This window comes from Equus caballus, chromosome 28 (genome assembly GCF_041296265.1).
Source record: "Equus caballus isolate H_3958 breed thoroughbred chromosome 28, TB-T2T, whole genome shotgun sequence".
NCBI classification, from domain to species: domain Eukaryota; kingdom Metazoa; phylum Chordata; class Mammalia; order Perissodactyla; family Equidae; genus Equus; species Equus caballus.
In genome coordinates, this window is record NC_091711.1 from 13,639,262 (window position 1) to 13,661,639 (window position 22,378).

Sequence of the window (22,378 nt, forward strand, 5' to 3'; positions counted from 1 at the left end):
ACAAGCCAGCAGTGATAAGGCAGAGCGCAGCCATCTCTGTAGTCTTAGTTTCCTACTTTCCTCCACCCACACTATTCCCCAAAGATATCATACCTTCCCAGCTGTCCAGGCCTTTGCATGTGCTGTTTGCTCTGCTTGGAATGCCCTTCCACCTCACAGACTCTTACTTGTCCCAGTTTAACACGAAGATTAAAGGCCCAGTTCAAACACCATTTTCGCTGTTAAATGTTTCCTGCCTCCCTCAAGCAGAGAACATCTCCCTCTCCTTGGTTTTGGACCATCTGACTTTGTCTGGGGTCAGTTTTTTTATATATATTCCAGGGAAAGTGATCTTTGCTTGCAACCAAGAATGTTTATGAGGACAATCATTAGAAAATAATTGGGAGCTTGTCATCAATTGATTAAAGCAAAAACTAATTTTGTAAGTGCCTAAAAGTAAAGTGAATACAAATTAAGAATAATTAAGAAGTACAGCCTTAACACCCCAATTTGAACCGTGAATTAATAAGTAGGGTATGCAAGAGGCAGTACTACGTATGGATAATTGCAGAGGCCCTGGAGATGGCTTAGAAATAAATCCTGGCTGTAACCCTTATTAATTGTATGATCTTGGTCAGTTACTTGATTTATCTGGGGCTCACTTTTCTCATTTGAAAAATATGCCTTAGAGTTATAACTAACTTCTAGCTCTGTTATGAGGATTAAATGAGATTATAGCAGTTTGCAACCTGCAGTAAGTTTATAAAAAATTAGCCATTATTACTATTATTATTATTATTATTATTATTATATAATGCTTCCCAACTTAAAGACTCCAGGATCTTTGGGAAGAATCTCCTAGGACTAGAAATACCTGAACACGTTTTTACAAAGAATTGATTGGAGACTGTAGTTCTCAACTGCAGGTGATTTTGCACCCCAGGCGACATTTGGCAAGGTCTGTAGACATTTGGGGTTGTCACAATGGGGAGAACAGTGCTACTGGCATCTAGTACGTAGAGGCCAGGGATCTTGCTAACCATCCTACGACGCTCAGCGTAGCACCCCCACAATAAAGAATTATCTGCCAAAATGTCAATAGTGTCGAGATTGAGAAACTTTGAACTAAGGAGTCAAGCCACATCTTTTCTTCTTATATGTAATAATTACTAAGCTATAAAAACACACTTGTATAGCACTAAGTAAAGGATCTTGTAAATGTCTAAGAATTAATTTTTGGAGTAAATTACCATGATTCCAGTGTGCAGTTAATGAGCACTTACTGTAGGCCAAGTGTTATGCTGAGCATTTTATATCTGTGAGCTTATTCAATTCTCACAACTTATTATGAGTCAGGCACTCACACACAAGGAAACAGCCACAGAGATGGTGACATGCCTATAATCACACAGCTAGCTAGCGGCAGACTTGGTACATAGATTCATATCTAACTGCCTCCAAAATCTTCCGTCTTTCAACCACAGCAGGCTTTCTTATCTTAAGACAGCATCAGATCACTACTATTTTGGCAGCATGTGGTAACGAAAACAGATGTTACAAGTATTTATTTATATTTTGAATAAAGGTATCTAGGTTTTACATGGTGCCTAGCATTATACAAGTGGTGGCTGTAAATGTACACTACGACAATTCTGAAACCTACAAATTCATCCCTCGAAATGAAAGGGAAGTAGCGGGGCGGGCCCCATGGAGGAGTGGTTAAGCTCGCGCCCTCTGCTTCGGTGGCCCAGGGTTTTGCCCGTTCAGATCCTGGGCGCAGACATGGCACCACTCACCAAGCCATGCTGAGGGGGGCATCTCACATGCCACAACTAGAAGGACCCACAACTAAGATATACAACTATGTACTGGGGGGAATTGGGGAGAGAAAGAAGAAAAAAAAAAGATTGGCAACAGTTGTTAGGTCAGGTGCCAATCTTTAAAAAGAAAAAAGTGAAATAGCATTTTAATCCTCCTTTATCATTACAATATACTAAGATTAAATGAAATAAATCCCATATTATTGCCAGTCTTTTTTTTTTTTTTCAATAAAACAACAGATTGATTAGTTAGTTTTCAAAAGTGGGCTGAAGGGGGCATGGTCTGGTTATAGACTCAAGTCAAAGCTTGGAGATACTAATTCTATTTCCAGTAGCTCTGTCACCTTATGAAAATTTCTTAGCCTTTCGTTTCCTAATGGACAAGTGCATCCTTGCCTATCTTACTTTTCAAGGACAACTGTAAATGTATTTGTAAAATTTTGAAGAAAGTTGGTATGGAAAGCTAAAGTATTTTACCAGGCACCTTGAGTGAGTTCCTGAAGGGAAAACAGAAAATGGCTGTGTGAGTTCCAATAAGGTACAGTGGGGCTTATAGTCTCCTGAATCCTTTGGGTCCCCAAATTTCTAGCAGACATCAGCTACACCATTTCTAAGCACATCCCACTGGGTAAGATGGGTTTAATTACTAGTGAAAATCAAATAGTTGATAGAAACTCTTGTACAGAGTTTTACCTTACATTCTAGCATCAGTAATTTCTTAACCTTGAATAATTCTCACAGATTCAACAGCATTTTGCATATTCAGAACTCATTTCAAGCTATTGAAAATTTACAAATATAGATCAACTCAGTAAAGGCAATAGAATTGTGGTGAGTTGGTTCAGAAGCCTCATTTATTCAGCCAACTTCCATTTAGGAGCTGTTCTAGTCAGTATACTAGGCACTTGGGCCAAAATATGAAAGAAAAAAAATTAAGAGCTGTTTCTAAAACTTTGAATTAACATTAACATTCATTATAGAAGGGCTGTTTTAAAATCTTTTTAATTAATCATTTAAAAATTTTACTTTTCCTTATCTTAGAAAGCAAATAGACCACTTTTTCTGGATGGAAAACTTTCCACTGAGAGACTAACAAATACAAATGAAGTAAAACCTACCCTTTAACTTCAGTTTATTTATCAAGTTTACAACAGAATTCCCATTTAGATAGGATATAAGCCAAACAGCTAAAATTCTGGTTTAAGAGGATTTTTCTTTGGAGCTTTCATTTATACACTGGCTATGTATACAATATCACAATATAAGCTTTACATCAAATCATTCTTCTTGATCTTGAAAACCCTAACAGGTACAGAGAGGTAGGTAAGAGGTGACAATTCTATGTCAGTTATTTTTCTTCCTGAGTCACTATTCTATGTGGCTTTAAGTGACCTACTATCAATGCATTGTCATTTTCTACTATGTAAAACCCTATCTTCACGAGGCAGTCAAAGAAGATAAAGTATGTGGCTTCATAAACCATAACCCATTATTCTTATTATAATAGTGGTTATATTTCTATTATTACCATTATATGCATGCCTAAGATGCAATCGGAACATGATGCCTTTATAATTTAGCTGCTTGGCCAGCAAGTGTGGACAAAACCATGAGCTCAAAATGAGATTTTGATTGTTCTCTCTTCTGCTCTTATAGTGTTATTGTCTTTTGTAGTTTGGTGTTATTTAAAATTTGCTGTGTGAGGCAGACACTAGGTAGGCTATTCTCACCCAACCTCCCGCTCCCAGCATTGCCTGGCCGTCTGACCGAGTTCTGTCCAGGGAGAATTCAACAGGAAGTAGGTGAGAGGCTTCTAGGAAAGTCTTGTTCTCTTGGCACAAGTGCCGTTCTTTCCCCCACCTCTACTTGTCCTCAGTGTGGATATAATCAGCTGTAGTAGCAACCTTCAACAACTAGAGAAAGGCCAAGGAAATGCATAGACATCAGCTCTGATTATATGGAACTCCCGAATCCTTGCAAGCAGCTGCCTTTCTCTCAACTTGTTGTAACAAAAAAAATAGTCCTATGGGGGCTGACTCATTGGCATAGTGGTTGAGTTTGCATGCTCCGCTTCTGCAGCCCGGGGTTCGCTGGTTTGGATCCTGGGTGCAGACCCATGCACTGCTTATCAAGCCATGCTGTGGCGGGTGTCCCACATATAAAAGGGAGGAAGATGGTCACAGATATTAGCTCAGGGCCAATCTTCCTCAGCAAAACGAGCAGGATTGGCGGCGGATGTTTAGGTCAGGGCTAATCATCCTCAAAAAAAAAAAAAATAGTCCTATTTTTTAAGCCACTGAAGTTGGATCTTTTGCTATTTTCAGCCAAGAAAATTCCTGATTGTTATATTGTTCAAGTAAATGTTACACAGAACTATGTTATCTTCAAAGTCTGTTTTCTTTTAGCCTCATCAAATTCCAAAAGTTATGTTATAATTTGTTCATTAGAAATTAGTGCAAATTTGTGAACATGAAGGCTTAGAAACCACAAGAAGGTAGACAAAAATAGTGATTTTTTTAAAAAGGGCAGAAACTAAGTCTATGAAAAACACTGTTAAGAAAATGAAAAGACAAGTTGACTGGGAGAAAATGTTTGCAAAACATGTCTCATAATCAGAATATATAAAGAACTCTCAAAAGTCAATGATAAGAGGGGCCGGCCTGGTAGTGTAGCGGTTAAGTTCAGGGCACTCTACTTCAGAGGCCTGGGGTTCACGGGTTCAGATCCTGGGTGCAGACACATACCACTTGTCAAGCCATGCTGTGGCAGCAACCCACATACAGCATAGAAGAAGATTGGCACAGATGTTAGCTCAGGGACAATCTTCCTCAGCAAAAAAAAATAAATAGATAAGTCAATGATAGGAAAACAACCCAACTGAAAGTTGGGTAAAGTATTTGAACAGGTATGTCATCAAGGAAGATACATGAGTGGCAAATGTGAAAAGATACTCAACATTGTTAATCACTATGGAAATTCAAACTAAATTATAATTAGATACATCTACACACTTATTACAATACCTAGTATGGGCAAAAACGTTGAACAACTAGAACTCTCGTACATTGCTGGTGGGAACGGAAAATGGCACAGCCACTTAAGAAAAAAAGATAAGAATTTTCTATAAAGTTAGACCTACACTTACTGTATGATTCACTTATCTACTTCTAGCTATTTATCCAAGATAAATAAAAACAGCTATTTGCCCAAAAGTGGGATCCAAACACTTACAGCAGCTTTATTGATAATCACCACAAACTGAAAACAACTCAAATAGCCTTCAACTGTGAACGAATGATCAAACGGCAGTACATCCACACAATGGAACACTGCTAGGCAATAGAAAGGAACAAACTGCTCAAACGTACAGCGTGGATGAATCTCAAATGCATGTTGCTAAGTGAAAGAAGCCAGACTCTATGATGGTTTCATTTATAGGACACTCTGGAAAAGGTAAAATAATAGGGACAGAAAACAGATGAAAGGTCGTCAGAAGTTAGGGTGGGGATGAGTTGACTACCAGGCATGGGGGACTTTTTTGGGGTGTTGGAACTGTTCCATATCTTGATAATGGTGAGAGTTATGTGATTGTATGTGATGATTGAAACTCTTGGAACCATACACTGACAAGGAGAAATATTACTCTATGCAAACTATACTTCAATAAAACCGACTTTAAAAAATAGCAGAAAACACTTTTTAAGAGATGAAAATATTCAGATACATAATTATGATTTTGGAAACAAAAAATAAGAGCTTTGAAACACAAAGACCTACATATATTTAAGAAAGTGTTTAATATAATAAAAAGATGACATTAGCCCCCATTACTCCAAGTTTATAAAGGTAGAAAGCAAGAGATATACTTTAATGGATGGTAACATCTCTTTCCAACATTTCTCCAGAGATTCTGTAGTGCCTTATTATGGACAGACCTGCTACTGAAATGTCAATAGAATTACTATTAGGATTAAATAAAACCCTCTACATCGGTGGCCAGAAAAAAGAAATAAACCTTTCAGCAACATCGTGAAAAATGAAAATGGCATAGGTCTAAGTTACCTCAAGAGAGAAAAAAGTGGAAAGAAATATGACCAGAATTATTAGAGTAAATAAATGAGAAACAAAGTCCAAATGGAAAAATGATATGGTCTCAATCCTACCACATTACAGTGTTCATTAAGACTTCTTAAATGTATGGCCTTTATTAAAAAGCAAGCAAGAATGTACTTTTTTAATAAGAAAAAAAACAATGTAAGCATTAAGACTGACATTTATATCTATATTGATCTATAGTTTTTTAAATGGATTTCTTGATTTTTCAGATTTAGAAACTCACATAAGAGCTAAATAAAGAAAAGTTACTTGATGTGTTATCTGACTTTAAAATATTTAAATATTTTCATAACATTGAAAATAAACATTGAGCCCCCTCATATCCTTTTATAATTACAGGCCACCTGGGTAATTAGACAACATTCACAATATTAAGCCACAACGTATTTATGAAAATATAATAAAATCTCAGCAGGTTTTCTGAAAGTAGATTTTAGGCCAAGGAAGGTATCTAAAATGAATTTGTTCTAAATTTAATTGCATTTAGTGGAGTGGAGACCATACATGCAAGAACCAAGTGCCTTGTAATTGATATGACTAGAATAAAATAGAAATAAAGCTTAAGTCACTGCAAACTTGGTCCACTTATTTTAGGAGGTGTTGTAGAAATAATTCCAGACCAATTGAAAATTGGTTCATCTAGTAAGGAAGAGGTATTGCAAAAATACATAATTTTTGCCTTGAGTTTTTTTCTTCCATTTTGGAAAAATGGCAGCCATAAATAAATTTTATATATTTAAAGCTATAGTTATCTATGTATCTATCATATATAGTTTCCATATACTTTTGTAACTGTGGAAACATTCTGTTTATATTTTTTTAATTGAGGTATAATTGACATATAACACTATATTAGTTTCAGGCGTACAACACAATGATTTGATATTAGCGTATGTTGTGAAATGATCACCACAGTAAGTCTAGGTAACATCCATCACCATACATAGTATTTTTTTAATTGTGATGAGGACTTTTAAGACGTACTCTCTTAGCATCTTTCAAATATGCAATACAGTATTAACTATAGTCACCATGCTGTACATTGCATCCCCATGACTTATTTATTTCATAACTGGAGCTTTGTACCTTTTGACCCCCTTTGCCCATTTCTCTCACCCCCAACTCCTACCTCTGGAAACCACCAATCTGTTCTCTGTATCTATGAGCTTGGTTTTTTTGTTTGTTTGTTTGTTTTAGATTCTACAAATAAGTGAGGTCATACAGTATTTGTCTTTCTCTGTCTGACTTATTTCTCTTAGCATAATGCCCTCAAGGTCCATTCACGTTGTTGCAAATGGCAAGATTTTATTCCTTTTTACAGCTGAATAGTATTCCATTGTATGTATATATATCTTCTTTATCCATGCATCCATTGATGGATACTTAGGTTGTTTCCATATCTTGTTTATTGGAAATAATGCTACAATGAACATGAGGATGCAAACATCTTTTTCAAATTAGGCTTTTTTTAATTTTCTTCAGATAAATATCCAGAAGGGAAAATGCTAGATCATATTATAGTTCTATTTTTAATTTTCTGAGGAAGCTCCATACCATTTTCCATAGTGGCTGCACCAATTTACATTCTACCAATAGTGCACAAGTCTTCCTTTTTCTCCACATCCTGGCCAATACTTTTCATTTCTTATCTTTTGATAATAGCCATTCTAACAGATATGAGGTGATATCTCATTGTGGTCTTGATTTGCATTTCTCAAACATTCTGTTTAAAACTGCAGTGTCAGAATTCCATAAACTAAGGAATTTACGATATGAAATTCAACGTCTAGAACCAACCATTTTTTTGGAAAAAAAAGAAAAATTAAGTGGCACACACTGGTTACAAGTCATGTCTGCTACAGTAAGACCATCAAGGCCGAAATCAGTTCTGTGAAAATCCATGAAAGATAAAATTTCCATAGTAATGTGTTTTTCTACATCTCTCATTGCCATCAACTTTGATGCCAACATGCCACCCATTGGAGAAGAAAAATACTGACAGATATAAAGAGGCAAAGGACAACACATCTCCATTGGGTTGAAAGGATTTTCCCAAGAGGGTTCAGTCATTAACACTGACATTTGATGGTATTACTGGTACTAACAAAATGGTGACTGACATTCCTCCCAGAAATGGGGCATGGACTTGAAGAGGAAGTATTCCTCCTTGGTTCAATGACAACACTGCCACGTGAAGTACTCTTTCTGTCCTCAAACTAGGAAGGGGAAGACAAATGGACTCTGCAGCTTTTAGTCACAAAAGACACAAAAGACCTTCTTTTATGCAGTTCGCTTCATTACTTCATTGCTATTTTTTCAACCATCCTGATGCAGTGTTCCTGTAAATGCCTTTGCCCAGACAGCACTTCCTTTCAGCACTGAAGACAAAACCTCAGTTAACTCTCGTCGATACAACTGTTGCCTTCAAGAAACAAAATGGGCCTTACTAGAGAGCTTCCTACTTCGATTGTATCCTGACAAGATACATCTGACATCAATAGGATGGCATTACTTAAATACAAAAGCAAAAAACTACTGAATTTTAAAATTGAAAATAAATGTTACATTTGGGGACTAAAACCTTCTGGCCCTCCCTCCCTCATGTTAGCCTCTGCCCGCCTGCTTCCTCATTGCCCCAATACCCCCAGGGAAGGAAGGCCTACCTGCTCACCCAGGAACTGTATTAGGCCACGGTTCTACTAGTCGTGCTGATAGTGTCCCTAAAAGGTCAGCAGCCATGAGGCACACCTTCCCTTTCTGCATCCATATCACAAGAACTCAGGTCGGGGCAGCCTGTTTGGAGGAGCTGTAATTGCTCCTCTGCTGTTACAGTTCACCTTCTTAGGCCAAATGAGACGTATCAGACAGGAGGAAAAGCGAGGAGTTCACTTAAGCATCTAGGCCCAAAATTCATGCTCCAATCACATTTTATCAGAGAGTTGCACTAGCCAGGATTTGGGTGCTTCCCATGCCAATAACAAAGTGGTCATTTGTTTCCTATTTGGTTATGGTCCTTGCACCTAGCTTGCTTTGGTTGGTAACTCCCTGAGAAGAAAGATGGAGTGCAGAAGAGATGTGAGCACTCCTGGATCCCTGGCTATAATGCCATCTTAATAACACTAACCTCAAGTCTACTTCTCACAGCCCACACGTGTATTTCCAAGCTTGACTCCACGATCAGACTTTCTGCTGTGATGGGATACATGTCATTTATCCTTTGCTTTAAAGGACATTCAGTAGACTACAGCAGTAGAAGAGCTGAAGTGAAATGGTCTATAATTTGTGACCAATCTCTTGTCTTAAAATGAATTTATGTGAAAATAGTATTAGTAGACTGAAGGAAAATACACTCTCAAATGGCAAGTGATCTCCAATGCTTAGATTTAGGTGAAAATGAGGAACATTTTGGACAAAGTAATGCCTTTAAATAGCTACTCACTTGTCTAGACAAGTTACAAAGAAACTGGGACTTTTTCTGAAATGCTGTTTCTAGGTTAATTCTAATGAGAAGGGCACATTAAGAAAGTTCTCCGGCACTGTCCTCCTAAGTGATGTGGGAAGGATGAGAGGACCCTCAAGGAGAGTATTCTGGGATCACTTAGCAGTGAAGATTAAACGCCCGCTCATGCCGGACAATAAACGGCACAATGGCACATCCTTTCTTTTGTTTTTGGTTCTGTAGGAACTCAGTAGGGAAGCATCAGGACTACTGGTATGTTACATAACACAATCCTCAGAATCTCTATCAATTCTGAAATTTCCAGAAGTTATTTTTATCACTTGTTTTAAGTGAATTACAACGACTATGTCATATACTTAATTTTCCAAAAGAAACAGAAAATACTTTGCTCAGTTTTAACGTTTTACAACTAATTATTCTGTTATATAAAAGCAGAATAATTAGTCGTGGAAGTATAAAACTGAAGAATGACTATAATTTTAAAAACTGTGCCATTGACCATTAATTTCTCTACTTATTTTTATATTTGGTTTATAATACCTAGTGGGTTCTTAACACATATAACTTTCATAAGGTAGTACAAATTAAATACTTTGTACAAATCATGTAATAACCGTGAGAAAAAAATAAATCACAAATAACAGAGCATTTCCACAGGGTTCTCAGGGCAGGTGGCCAAGCCACCAGGGAGAAATCTCTTTCCTTACGGTTGTCTAAAAAAGAATTCCCCTAAGACATCTGTGCCCGTCCTGTCCTTGTTACACAGCCAGAGTCCCCTGTGACAGGAAATGCCTGAGCAAAATTTTAGGAAGATGTCATTTCCAATTAGTATAGCACCATTCAAAGGGACTGGATTATCTCTATTTGCTTATTTTGGGTAAAATTCAAACAAGGTTTGGGGCTTAAAATCTGTCTCTTTGCACTAACTGGATTAAGATGATATAAAATCTCACGAAGGATCCCAAAGTACAAGGGCATTGGTTGAGAAGGGTTGAAATTTACCAATGTACTTGAAAGATTTCAAGAGTTGTAATCAGTTTTTAGTCCTTAAAGTAGGTTTTTGTCAGGAAAATGAATTAATTAATAACTTTGGATTAATTAGTCTATATTGTCATAGAAGTCCTATCAGCTAATCAAACGCTAAAGAAAAAATTTAATTCAGTTATTAAGAACCAACCTGATTATTCAGTCTAGTGAATTAAAATTATTATAGCTAATAATAAAGTTGACAGAGGTAGCAGTAAAATTATAAGGTGCCCAGTTAAATTGGAAGTTCAGATAAATAATGAATAACTTTTTAGTTTAAGTATGTCCCACACAATATTTGGGACATCATAAATAGATTATGGTTGAAAAGGAGACTATTATAGTTTGGCAGGCAAGAGAAGTTGGATACAATTCAGAGCAGAACGGTCAATATGACTAAAGAGTAAACTGAACAGAGCTTGGTGAGGGTAGGCTCCAGGTGAGAAAAGATGGGAAGTGGTCCAGTTTGGTGGTGTGGCCAGGGATGCAGGATAAAGAGTTTGACTTTGGATGATGCTGTTTGTGTTGTCTTGTGATCTCTAAGATATATGTTCAGTAGACTGCTAGATATGTAGGTCTGAAAATCAGAGGAATAATATAGGCTGTAAGATGTAATTTGTGAGTTATCTATTTAGTTGGCAAAAGAAGCCCTTTGTGTATATGTTACTCTCTGGGAGAAATTTAGAGCAGGAAGATGAGAGCGTTTGAGGGGCTCCAACATCTATTTATGTAATTATAAGCCAACCCTTAGTTTTATACTAAACCTATGGGACTAAGGAATCTTTTTCTAATTTAAATAACTCACATATACTCTGTTTCAAATGAAATATACTCAGGAGAAAGGGATTACAAAGAAATAAATTTTTAAAAAGTGATTTTACAGTAAAAGTGATTCATATACACTGCAGAAAATTTGTACAATATAGAACTGTAGAAGCAAAAAATTAAAATAATTAAATATTCCCTACCAAGATACAACAACTGTTAACATTTTGGGGATTTATTTCGAGTCTGTTTTAGTTATTGATTTTTAAAAATCAATATCAAGTCAGTCATTATATACTTTGTATAGCCTGATTTTCACTTTAAATATTGGGAATATTTTCCCTGTGTATTAAATACTCTTCCACATTGTTTTAATGATACCATTATATTTACTCTTATAAATGTGCCATAATGTGTTTGTGAAAAGGTAACTGAAAAATGAAAGGCACTCTACGTACAGATCTACGTATAGATCTTATCACCTGTCCACGTAAAAGAATTTATCAATTATCCTTTCATTGTAGCTTGTATACTTGATACTTAACTATTCCTACCTCTTCTCACTTCTGTTCAGAGAGACTCAAGAAAATACTGGCCCATTTACTCATAACTAGAAGTCTGTTAAAAATGAAAGAAATGGTATGGGGTTGATAGAAAAGAAAAATAGACTATTTATAATTCCCTCCTGATCAACTTCAGGATGTTCGCTGCCAAATTTCCGTTAAACTTGTCTTGATTTTCTTTATGTCCTATGCATAAAAATATACAGTATATAATTTAACTCAGTATTTTACCAATTAGATCACGGCCGGATCATTAAGACACACAAACACATTCCTTTTATAATCCTTACTCATCAGAATCCTAGTGGCACAGCAATGTTAAGTAGTGGGCCCTGATCCTCACAAGAAAAGATGAATTAGAAAAAATCCTACTGGAAATAGACATACGATTTTTTTAAATTAATTAATTATTTTTTATTGAAGAAGATTAGCCCTGAGCTGACTGCTGCCAATCCCCCTCTTTTTGCTAAGGAAGACTGGCCCTGAGCTAACATCCGTGCCCATCTTCCTCTACTTTATATGTGGGACGCCTACCACAGCGTGGTGTGCCAAGTGGTGCCATGTCTGCACCCAGGATCCGAACCGGCGAACCCCGTGCCGCCGAAGCAGAACGTGCGCACTTAACCGCTGTGCCACAGCCGGTCCCTAGACATATGACTTTTTTAAACCACAGAATTTCATTCCTAACGCAAAAACATAAGAATCAGAATGTATGACATTTTTATAATCTACTAATTATTTTTGTTTGGTTTTGCTTTTCTTTCTATTTTTATTACTTGAAAGTTAAATGAAGTTAAAACTGGGTTATTGACAGTTCATTAAAAAGAGAAGATATTAACAAATTATAGTTCTAGTAATTCCCTATCTGAATCTCCTGACAATTTATGTGGTATATAGAAACAAAGTGTTCTTATACCTACTACAGGAAGCAATTCTTACTACAGATAAAATTTTCCGTAATAATTAAATATGAAAATTACTAAAACAGATATTTCTGAAATTAGGTGATTACCAAGAAAGATTATTTAATGAAGTTTCAAAGCAGAAGAAGTTACAAACGCATGCTGAAAATGAGTAAAAAAAGAATCCTGAGTTCTGGTCTGGGTTTTATTTATTTATTAGGTACTTTTAAAAATTTTATTGAGGTCATATTAGCTTATAACATTGTGCAAATTTCAGCTGTACATTATTGTATTTCAGTTTCTCTAATAGGCTGCCTAGTATTCATCACCAGTAGTGTTTTGATCCGTCACCATACATATATGCCTCTTTACCCCTTTTGCCCTCTGCCTACCTCCTCTGGTAACCACTAATCTGTTCTCTTTGTCCATGTGTTTGTTTATCTTCCCCATGAGTGAAGTCGCGGGGTATTTGTCTTTCTCTGTCTGACATTTCTCTTAGCATAATGCCTTCTAGGGCCATCCATGTTGTCACAAACGGCACAATTTTGTCTTTTTATTGCTAAGTAGTATTCCACTGTGTGTGTGCGCGCGCGCATGTGTGTGTGTATAAAATCACATCTGTATCCATTCATCTGTTGATGAGCTCTGTGGCACAATGGATAGCACACTGCACTTCTAGTTAATCCTGGTGTGGTCTGGGTTTTAAAACCAAATTATTGCATCATCGCTTCAACTTTCCAAATGTTCCATGGCTCCTACTACTAGTTAGAAAACATATTCTTAAAATATGTGCTAACCCACCATTTGAAGACTTTTTAGATAGTAGTTGTGCAGTCTTCAAAATAGATCTTCAAAATAGAGAGGTAGAAGATTTGATCCTGTTCCAAACAAGTTATCAGATGGCAGATGTTATAAGTGTCTCAGCTACAACCAAGCCCTTCAGCTTATGTTAACCCTACTGTGAGGCACACTTTGGTAATTTCTGTGAAACCTGTAAAAGTAGTTTCATCAAATTTCATAATTTCATAATCCTGGAAAATGATGAATTATGATCCTCTTTACATTATACAACTTCATTCCTAGGCCTAGTCTCTCATCTGGAATTGATAATATTGAAAACAAGCACCATAATTGATTCTTATTATTTGCAGGTTTTATGGTCCATGAAGTCCCTGCAAATGCTGAAATAGCAAATACTGAACAATTGCTCCCATGGGAAGCCAGAGTTGGGTGTCTGCGACCCTCTGGTCGCAACATGTCCATTAACTGATCAATTTATTAACTTGTTTTATGTGTGTTTTTGTTTAAAGACACCTTATTCAATACTTATTGTTGATCGTTAACATTGAACTGGAGGCCAACAGCACTATAACTTAGGCCTTAATGAAGTTAATTTAGCAAAAGCACTCTCTCTGTAAGGTACATCACAGCCTTCTTGCACTTACGAACACTGGACAGCACTTCAGCACTATGCTTGGGGGCCAATATAAACAGCAAAATCACCCAAAAAAAGCACAAAAATGCAACTAAGATGACATTAAGTAGACCCTGAAAAGGACATTTGTTTACAGTACGAGAGCTGAAACAAGAAGGCAGAGTGTTCCCTTGTTTATCTCAACTGGGAACGTGAGGCTGCTCGTTGGGCAACTCAAAGTTTTCACAACTCTGCACATATTGGAGAATGACCACAAAATAAATTTTGTCAAGTAGATGAATTCACAAATACAGAATCCATGAATAACGAGGATTGACTGTATACGGATAATTCGTTTAAGAAGCTGCAGAATGAAGAATATCAGAATGGGCTTGCCTTTCCTGACACTGTCCTGGCTCATCATTACCGAAACACCAGATGACACTCTTCATGGAGAGTTTTTCATTTCATCTTTTCTCACGTGTTCTGTTAAATTCGCCTATGTTCAAGGCACCAGGCTTGGCTCTGTATAATTAATCTCACAAAGTGCATGTTATGACTATAAAACAATCACTAAGTTCTAATTGGTAATCAAAGATGGTCCCAAGCTCTCAAACACGTGCAGGTTGATCAAAAGAAAGAGGGAGAAAATAAAAGGGGTTTTAAAAGTGAGGCTTAAGGCAGACTTCTGTTAGCGTTGTAGTTTAAGCTCATTCATTCAAGGGTTAAATAGGCAATCAGAAAGAATGACTTTGTTCTTCATTTTCTTGTAGATTTAAAATGTAATTGAAGTACAGCAAGGAAACAAACATAATTAAACATATTTTGCTTATGAAGGTAGAGCCTAAAAAGTTCTAACGTTGGTCCTAAAAAGGCAGTCAATGTGTCCCCTCACAGATAAGAGAGAGAACAAAGTAACCTACCCATAAGTGCACACAAACTTAACCAAGCTGCCACTGATGATAGATTTTACGTGGCTTGAATTATTGAGATTGCTCAGGTCCCCTCCCCTTCTATTCTAATGAGTTGTTGCTTGTATGTCCTAATGACTATGGTGGCTCCATCACCCAAGGAGAGAGAGGAGGCTTTCTGGTGGTAAATAAGTTTTCAAAATGAGGATATTTTGATGTGGTCCATCTGATGCGGTATTTTGACATACTCCTCCTAACAGAGGCAAGTAAATTTAAAACAGTACTTTTTACAACCAAGTAATGGGAACAACAGATGTCTCTGGTCCTCACCCCATCCTGTATCCCATCTGGTGGTGTGGGTTAGGTTTGTGGTGAGGCTCAGGAATAAGGCTTCGTGACTTTCAGGGCATGCATGATGCTTAAAGAATAGGGTACATGCTAATATCTCTTCAAGATCCTGATTTCAATTCTTTTGGATAAATACCCAGAAGTGGGACTGCTGGATCACATGGTAGTTCTACTTCTAATTTGTTCTATTTCTAATTTTTTGAGGAACCTCCACACTGATTTCCACAGCAGCTGCACCATTTTGCATTCCCACCAACAGTGTGTAAGGGTTCCAATTTCTCCACATCCTCATCAACACTTGTCAATTATTTATGCTAAGTGAAATAAGCTTGTCACAGAAAGACAAAATACTGCATGATTTCACTCACATGAGGCATCTAAAATAATCAAATTAATAGAATCAAAGGGTGGAATGGTGGCTGCTAGGGACTGGGAGAATGGGCAAATGGAGACTTATTAAACAATGGGCGTAAAGTTTTGATTAAGCAAGATGAATAAGCTCTGGTTCTGCTCTACGACATTGTATGTGTAGTCAACAATACTCTATTATACACTTAAATTTTGTTAAGAGGCGATATCTCATGTTAAGTGTTCTCACTACAATAAAATACAATTTTTAAAGAAGAATAGAGTAAGGGCATCTCTTGTGCATATCAACTGGAAATTCTTTTTTAAAAGCTAACTGATGAAAGCCTTGTTCTTGGAACACATTAAAATGTCCCTTTGAGGAAAGTGCAGCAGCAAATATTCACACAAACTCCAAAATAGATCTAGAGTTTAGTTTTAAAAAAATCTCAGCTGCATTTTTGCAAAAATTCACATTTTTTTTAATGAAAAGATTTAGCTAACGTTATTTACACAGGTCTTTCATTATGTCCATCTACGTAAATCTCAAAAGACAAAGTTACATTCATAAGTTTAAGGGCATACTACTTATAGCAACTGTATTTATTTCTTTGTTGAAACCAAACCAGCTGACCTAGACATAAGGTTCAAGATACACGGCAAATCAATTTCAAGAGTCAATCGCAGTGCTTGACCCTCTGCTCTAAATATAACCCCATTGCTCTAATTATAACCCCACTTCACTTGAAATCTGCAGAAGATTTTGTAAAACTTGGTTCCATATCAAAACCAAAAAACATTTTTTTTTTAAAGAGAAGAATCTCTTTATTGAAGCAACAAAACACAGCAAAAATGATGTGGAAAATAATGAATTGTTTATATTTGCCATCTTAGGATGAAGGCATTTGAATATTTTTTGCGTGAAAAAATTATGATTTTATTTTCCAGGAAGTAGGCATGTGTTTTCATTAGGGATATTGTTGGAAGATTTCCACAACGAAAAACATCTGCATCATTATCACTGCTGTCAGGAAAATTCCCTAGCATGCAAAGCAGTGAATGCCACTTGTCTCAGGCTGCAGAGATGCTAGCTCATTAAAAAGCCCAGACCTGAAAATGAACTAAATTTCATTTAACTTTTGGAAGTGATACGCCAGGTTTAATTATAGAATGTAAGAAGAAAGACAGCAAAATGCAACACTTTTTTTATGTGAAAATATTTCATAAGACATTTCCTCTCTGAAAGGAAAAGTAGGTCAGTTTTATCAACGTGGAAGATGATTTGAATCTGAATGTATTATTAACCTGTCCTCAGGCATGACAAAAATATGCCTTTGTATTTCTATATCTTTCGAATTAAATCCTATAAAAATCTAAGTTTTGAAAGGACAAGGAAAAGGCTCAGAAAGTTTTAGTTAGATTGAAGTGCTTCACCACTACCTACCGTCAATCAGGTAAACGCTATCAATTCAGACTGATGAAAGAATTTCTCTCAGCTGCTGATTATTCCGTCACATTGCCCATTGATTTCTATTAGAGATAATTGTCAATTCAGCATTAAAGGAAAATGATCTTCTGATTCCATGTCTCTTTCAGTCTATAGTGTCCTCTTTATGTTCTTACTGCCTCTGTAAATGCATATTTTAAAAGTATTTTATTTAAAGAATAAGATTGGGTAGTCACTTTTCTCATCTGTTAAGCAAATTATCTCTACTGTAAAATTAAAGAAATTTTACATTGATACAACCAATGAGATGAAAACTCCATTCCTCTGTCAATTTACCAGGTTGTTTTTTTAAACGGAATGGCCTATCCTGCTGTCTAATGAGACTAGGGATGCCTACTTACATAGTATCTACCAAGTTTTTATTATTTTGAAGACAAAGTAAGAAGTCAAGACCCTCGTCCAATGACTCAGCAGTGGAGAAGAGGAATGGGATCAATGACAACTATGCACTATTCAGAACATCTCTGAAGAAACTGGAAGTTTCCTCTGGCAGCTGTCATATTAGATCAAGATGTAGTGCAGTTACAAACACAGTCAGGATTTAAGGGCAGCAAATATATCCACTCTTGGACTGCAAGGTGATGCTGAGATTCTCAGCAAGATCCTGAGTCCACTGCATTTGTGATGGTGTGAGAAGAGGCAGGCCCCTGCCTTCTGGCTCTTAGATAACGGGACAGACTGAAGAGTTATTGCTCTGCAATCTCTACCCTGGAGAGGTAGACGATGAGAAGTTCCCCTTCTCAAAACAAGAGGGAGTACAGAGTACTTCTCTTCTGGAGAGTAGACAAGGTTTCTGCTGTAAATTGGTAGAGTCATAGAATTATTGCCAGGATTCACAGTGGGCTCTCAGGTTTGCTGCCTGTTTCCCCATCTTGATTTCTTAGATGGTTTCCTAAATTCGATAACATAATAATCATGGACCAGGCAAGGAGGTAAGATATCAGAGGGCCTTAATCCAGGATTCACCAGTGGTTAAAAAAAAAGTGTGTCTGGAGAGGGGGGTTTGTAACAGCTGACAAGGATAATGAATCTACTTTTCTTGAAATTATATATACTAGAAACCAATATTTGTTTCTATTATGTAGACATATTCTTCAAAGACCAAATTTAATAAAGAAGGAAGGATTCTCTCACTTTGGATTATTTTACATAAATTAAACTTCAGGTTATTAAATAGATACAAAGCTTTATAAAAGGAAATAATCAGTAAGATGACTATCAAGAGTAGTAGGTACTTGATTACATTTGAATATGGTTCAACTAGATTGCTAAGTAACTGACAGAGTTCCTTTTGAGAAGCATTAAACCATTTTTCTGACTCTTCATTATACTCTTCTTAATATTGTTTCTATTTTTTTATCCGGTGTAGCTGCTCATACAAATAATGTCTTTAGTTTCAATTTTTTTAAAATCTGAATTCTGTTGTTCACTTAGGAAGCACTCAGATGGAAATAACAAAAGATATAATTCAAAGTGGCTCAAACCAGATGGGTCCCAAATGTTGCCACATAATGGCGTCACCTGGAAATCCTTAAAATAAACTGATTCCTGGCTCCTACCCAATATTCTGATCAAACTGCAATGGGGTGAAAGCTGGGCATCAGGAGTTTTAAAAGCTCTCCAGGTGATTCTCATGCACAGCAAAGTTTGAGAACCACTGGCTCAAGCACTGAGAACAGCTAAAAGGAAGTTCAAGGTAAAGTGAATCTAGAGAATGACTTCAGCGGTGTCATCTTGTCACCCAGGACCCAGGTTTTTACTCCTCTTGAATGCTCAGGATGTCAGCCTTGTCTATGGGGGCTTGTTCTCCTTGTAGTCCTCAAAAGGCTGTCAGAGTTCCAAAAATCACATCCAGACAGGACAACATCCAGTAGAAAAGAAGGAATTATCACTCTCTATAACTCTTTTTAATCAAATGGTATCATTCTCAGAAACTCGTTATTGGACTTCTACTCAAGCCACACTGGCTAGATCAGGGTCACTTCTCCCTGCGCTGCTAATCTAATTCCCACAAGGGAAGGACTCCACGACACCTGCCTTACATTAAACCAATCAGATTTACCCTCCTAGCTGAGGCTGGGGTTACCCTTCCCTAAGCCATGCTGGGGCCGGAGTGAAGGGGTAGTGGGGAAGGCACCTTAAGACAATCACATTTTTGCCAGTTAGAGAGAAATGAGGGAAGTTGTTTGGCAGAAAACCTAGAGTATCTGCTCAATGCCTTTTTTCATATTCTACTCCATAGCCTGTCATCCACCTGGGTAGGTTTCCTCTTATGCAAGACTTCTGTGTGTTTTTTCTTACTCTCCTCTCTTTACATGAGCGTTACACTCTATAAAGGTGAGAAATCACGAAGATGTCAGGGCTCAGAGGAATATCAACTGGAAACAAACCCATTCTCAAAGCATGCTTCCTTGGTGGTAGGTCTTATAGTAAATTTCAATTCTTTCCAAGTTATGTTTTGCTAGGATTTGCAACTCATCCCCTTCAGAACCAGAAATGTGTAAAAAAATGTTCTGCTGCATGTGTTTTATATTGCCAATTTAACATATTAGCACTATTTCAATTTTCATCTAAGTACACTTCAGATTTACAGTCCATATGAAAATACTTATCCCGGAAGTGTTACTACACTGATTGCAGAGCAAAGGGAAAGCTAGAAACAGCTATTTTAAGCCTCCTGTAGTGAAATAATAGATGATTAGCAACTTGCCTGCACCTTGGTCACTTTTCTTATCTCTGATAATGCTGAAGTTGCCTCCCATGAGAGAGTAATAGTAATTATGGGAGGCCATCTGCCTAGTACCGAGGGAATCATTCACAGACTTCTGCCAGCATGTCCGTGTTTGCAAATTGAGAATAAAGAGACATCAGCCCTGCTGGTAAGAGAGGAAAGAAAGTGACAGGAGGGATACCTTTCTTCACAGCGATGTTGTCTTTTGGCATAATTTAGGTCAGAGTTCCCAGGCACTAATTAACTCAGAAACCAAGAAGTGGCTATTATCTCATTTAACTGTCCCCTGGCAAGACAGATCAGAAATGCTACCCACCCAGCTGCTCAGCAGATGTGTTGCTCAGCTATCATTAACCAAGTGAGCATATACAACCTACGGGATAAGATCAGTGGCGGCCAGTCCTTGCCTCTGAGCTGGTTTCACAAGGGGCTCCTATCAGCCATAATCACTATCAGGTGGCAGGAGAGACTCACCCTTGAGGAAATCCTAGAGCAGAGACTGTTCTCCAGCATCTCAACTGCTCTGCACTTGACACTTAATGAAGAGAGAGAATGAGGTGATATCCAGTCTAAACAATGACACAATTGCCACTAAGAAGCTGCAAGGCAAAGCGCAGGGTGAAGTGAAGGTGGCCTGAGTGTTGGCTTAGATGGAGAAAAGGCATTGGCATTTAGCAATTTAAACCAAGTTATCTTTACCAAAAACTGTCATATAGTTCATGAGACAAATAAGCAGAAACCTACAAAGTTCAAGTGAAGGCTTCAAGGCAACTCACTTTGGTATTTAACATGCATGTTTTCTGGTCACACATAAAGAGAGCATTTCAATCTGAAATAGAGGATCTTTCCATGAGGGGAGTTTTGGGGACACCTGGACATGTCTGTCCCTTCCACTCTTTTCAAACTGCTCGGGTGGAATGTTTAGTTGGCTGGGTGTGGGTCATCTTCAGGCAGAGGGCATTACACTCCCTCGGAGCACCTTGGGATAAGCTTGGCAAAGATCCCCAGAGATTTGGGCTGAAAACCATGTCTGCTGGCCCTCTCTGATTTTTTTTTTTAATCACATCTCAGGTGTCCTTAGAATAGATATATCCTTAATTGTAAAACTGTTAGGAATCATTTCACTGAATAATGTGTATTTTTTTAAGATTCTTAGAAGTAAATGGACATACAATAGTATATGTAGTGTTAGAAATTTAAAGATTGGCACCTGAGCTAACAACTGTTGCCAATCCTTTTTTTCTGCTTTTTCTCCCTAAATCCCCCCAGTTCATAGTTGTATATTTTAGTTGTGGCATGTGGGACGCTGCCTCAGCATGGCCTGATGAGCAGTACCATGTCCGCGCCCAGGATCCAAAGTAGCAAAATCCTGGTCCGCCAAAGTGGAGCACGTGAACTTAACCACTCTTCCACAGGGCCAGCCCTGTATTGTTAGAAATTTAAATGACTAATATATATAGCTACTAAGAGCATAACTCAACTGGATAATGCCTAAGGCGAAATATATATATATGTATATATTTTGCAAACTATCTTCTTTTCAATCCAAGAGAAGGCCACACTTGAATGCTCTCAAATCTGGCCCATGAGATACCAAAATTAAGTGGACAGGGATTACTTAACACTGTTGCATGTAAACTGATCATACAAAACATAAAATTATAGAATCAAATCTTTCCACTAAGCATTTCTCATGAACTTTGGCGTTTGTGGAGAGGAAGGTAACCAGATGATTGAAGAGACGGGAAACTACGCCATATAAGGAAAGTTAAAGGATGTGTAAACGTTTAAATTAGGGAGAGGAAACCTGCTGGTTGCAAGGTTCCAGGAACTCCTGCTAACTCTTAATAGCTTTGGGATCTCAGAATCTCCAAGCATGTAGTATTGCCCCTCTTTTGTAAATGTACAAAATGACAAAGAATATGTTACGGGAAATCCAGTCCTGTACTTAGCACAGTTGGTGCCTCTGTGCATGTTAGGAAAAGCTGGCCTTTCCTCAAGACAGAGCCATCTGCCAGGACATTACAATAATAAATATTCAAATCCAGGATGACTACAAAAATGAATGGTGTCCCTAAAGCGTGCCGTGCACAATCTTACGTGGCACCCTTGGGAAGTTCCAGGGGAATTGCTAAAGTAAGCACACTCTCCTCTTCAATACGACGAACGGTGAATCCTGCCAGTCCAGGTGATCAGAACTGATGCTACATACAAATATTGGACAAGTCCTAGGCAGAGGGTGGACGACAAGCAGCTGCTGTAGAATGAACAGAACTGCGCAGTGCTGTGAGCATAGAGGACTAAAGAAATGTTCCAAAGATGCATGAAATTATAGCTATCATCACAATCCCCTATTAAGTGTTTGGCACCATCATCTATGACTTAGAAAGGAAGACAGAGCCTCTTGTAACTAGACATGAGCAGGAGAAAACTTGCTGAGCCGAGACCATGGCCAGACTATATAGCCATTTCACCAAGAGCTCTTCCAGGT

At 37.5% G+C, this 22,378-nt stretch overlaps 1 protein-coding gene across 5 annotated transcripts in view; it reads right to left on the minus strand.

The window, feature by feature from the left end:
• The window catches only part of LIN7A (lin-7 homolog A, crumbs cell polarity complex component), a 134,992-nt gene that overhangs the window by 56,272 nt on the left and 56,342 nt on the right, over positions 1-22,378 (minus strand). For 2 of the 5 annotated variants that reach the window (XR_011433775.1, XM_070254545.1), the window contains exon 3: positions 17,094-17,277. The exons of 2 other annotated variants lie outside the window; for them this stretch is intronic. The gene's annotated coding sequence lies outside the window, so the exon portion shown is untranslated. Of the gene's footprint in view, positions 1-17,093; positions 17,278-19,866; positions 20,033-20,361; positions 20,487-22,378 lie in introns of those variants that run through there. One more of the 5 variants, XM_070254546.1, reaches the window with a different exon arrangement.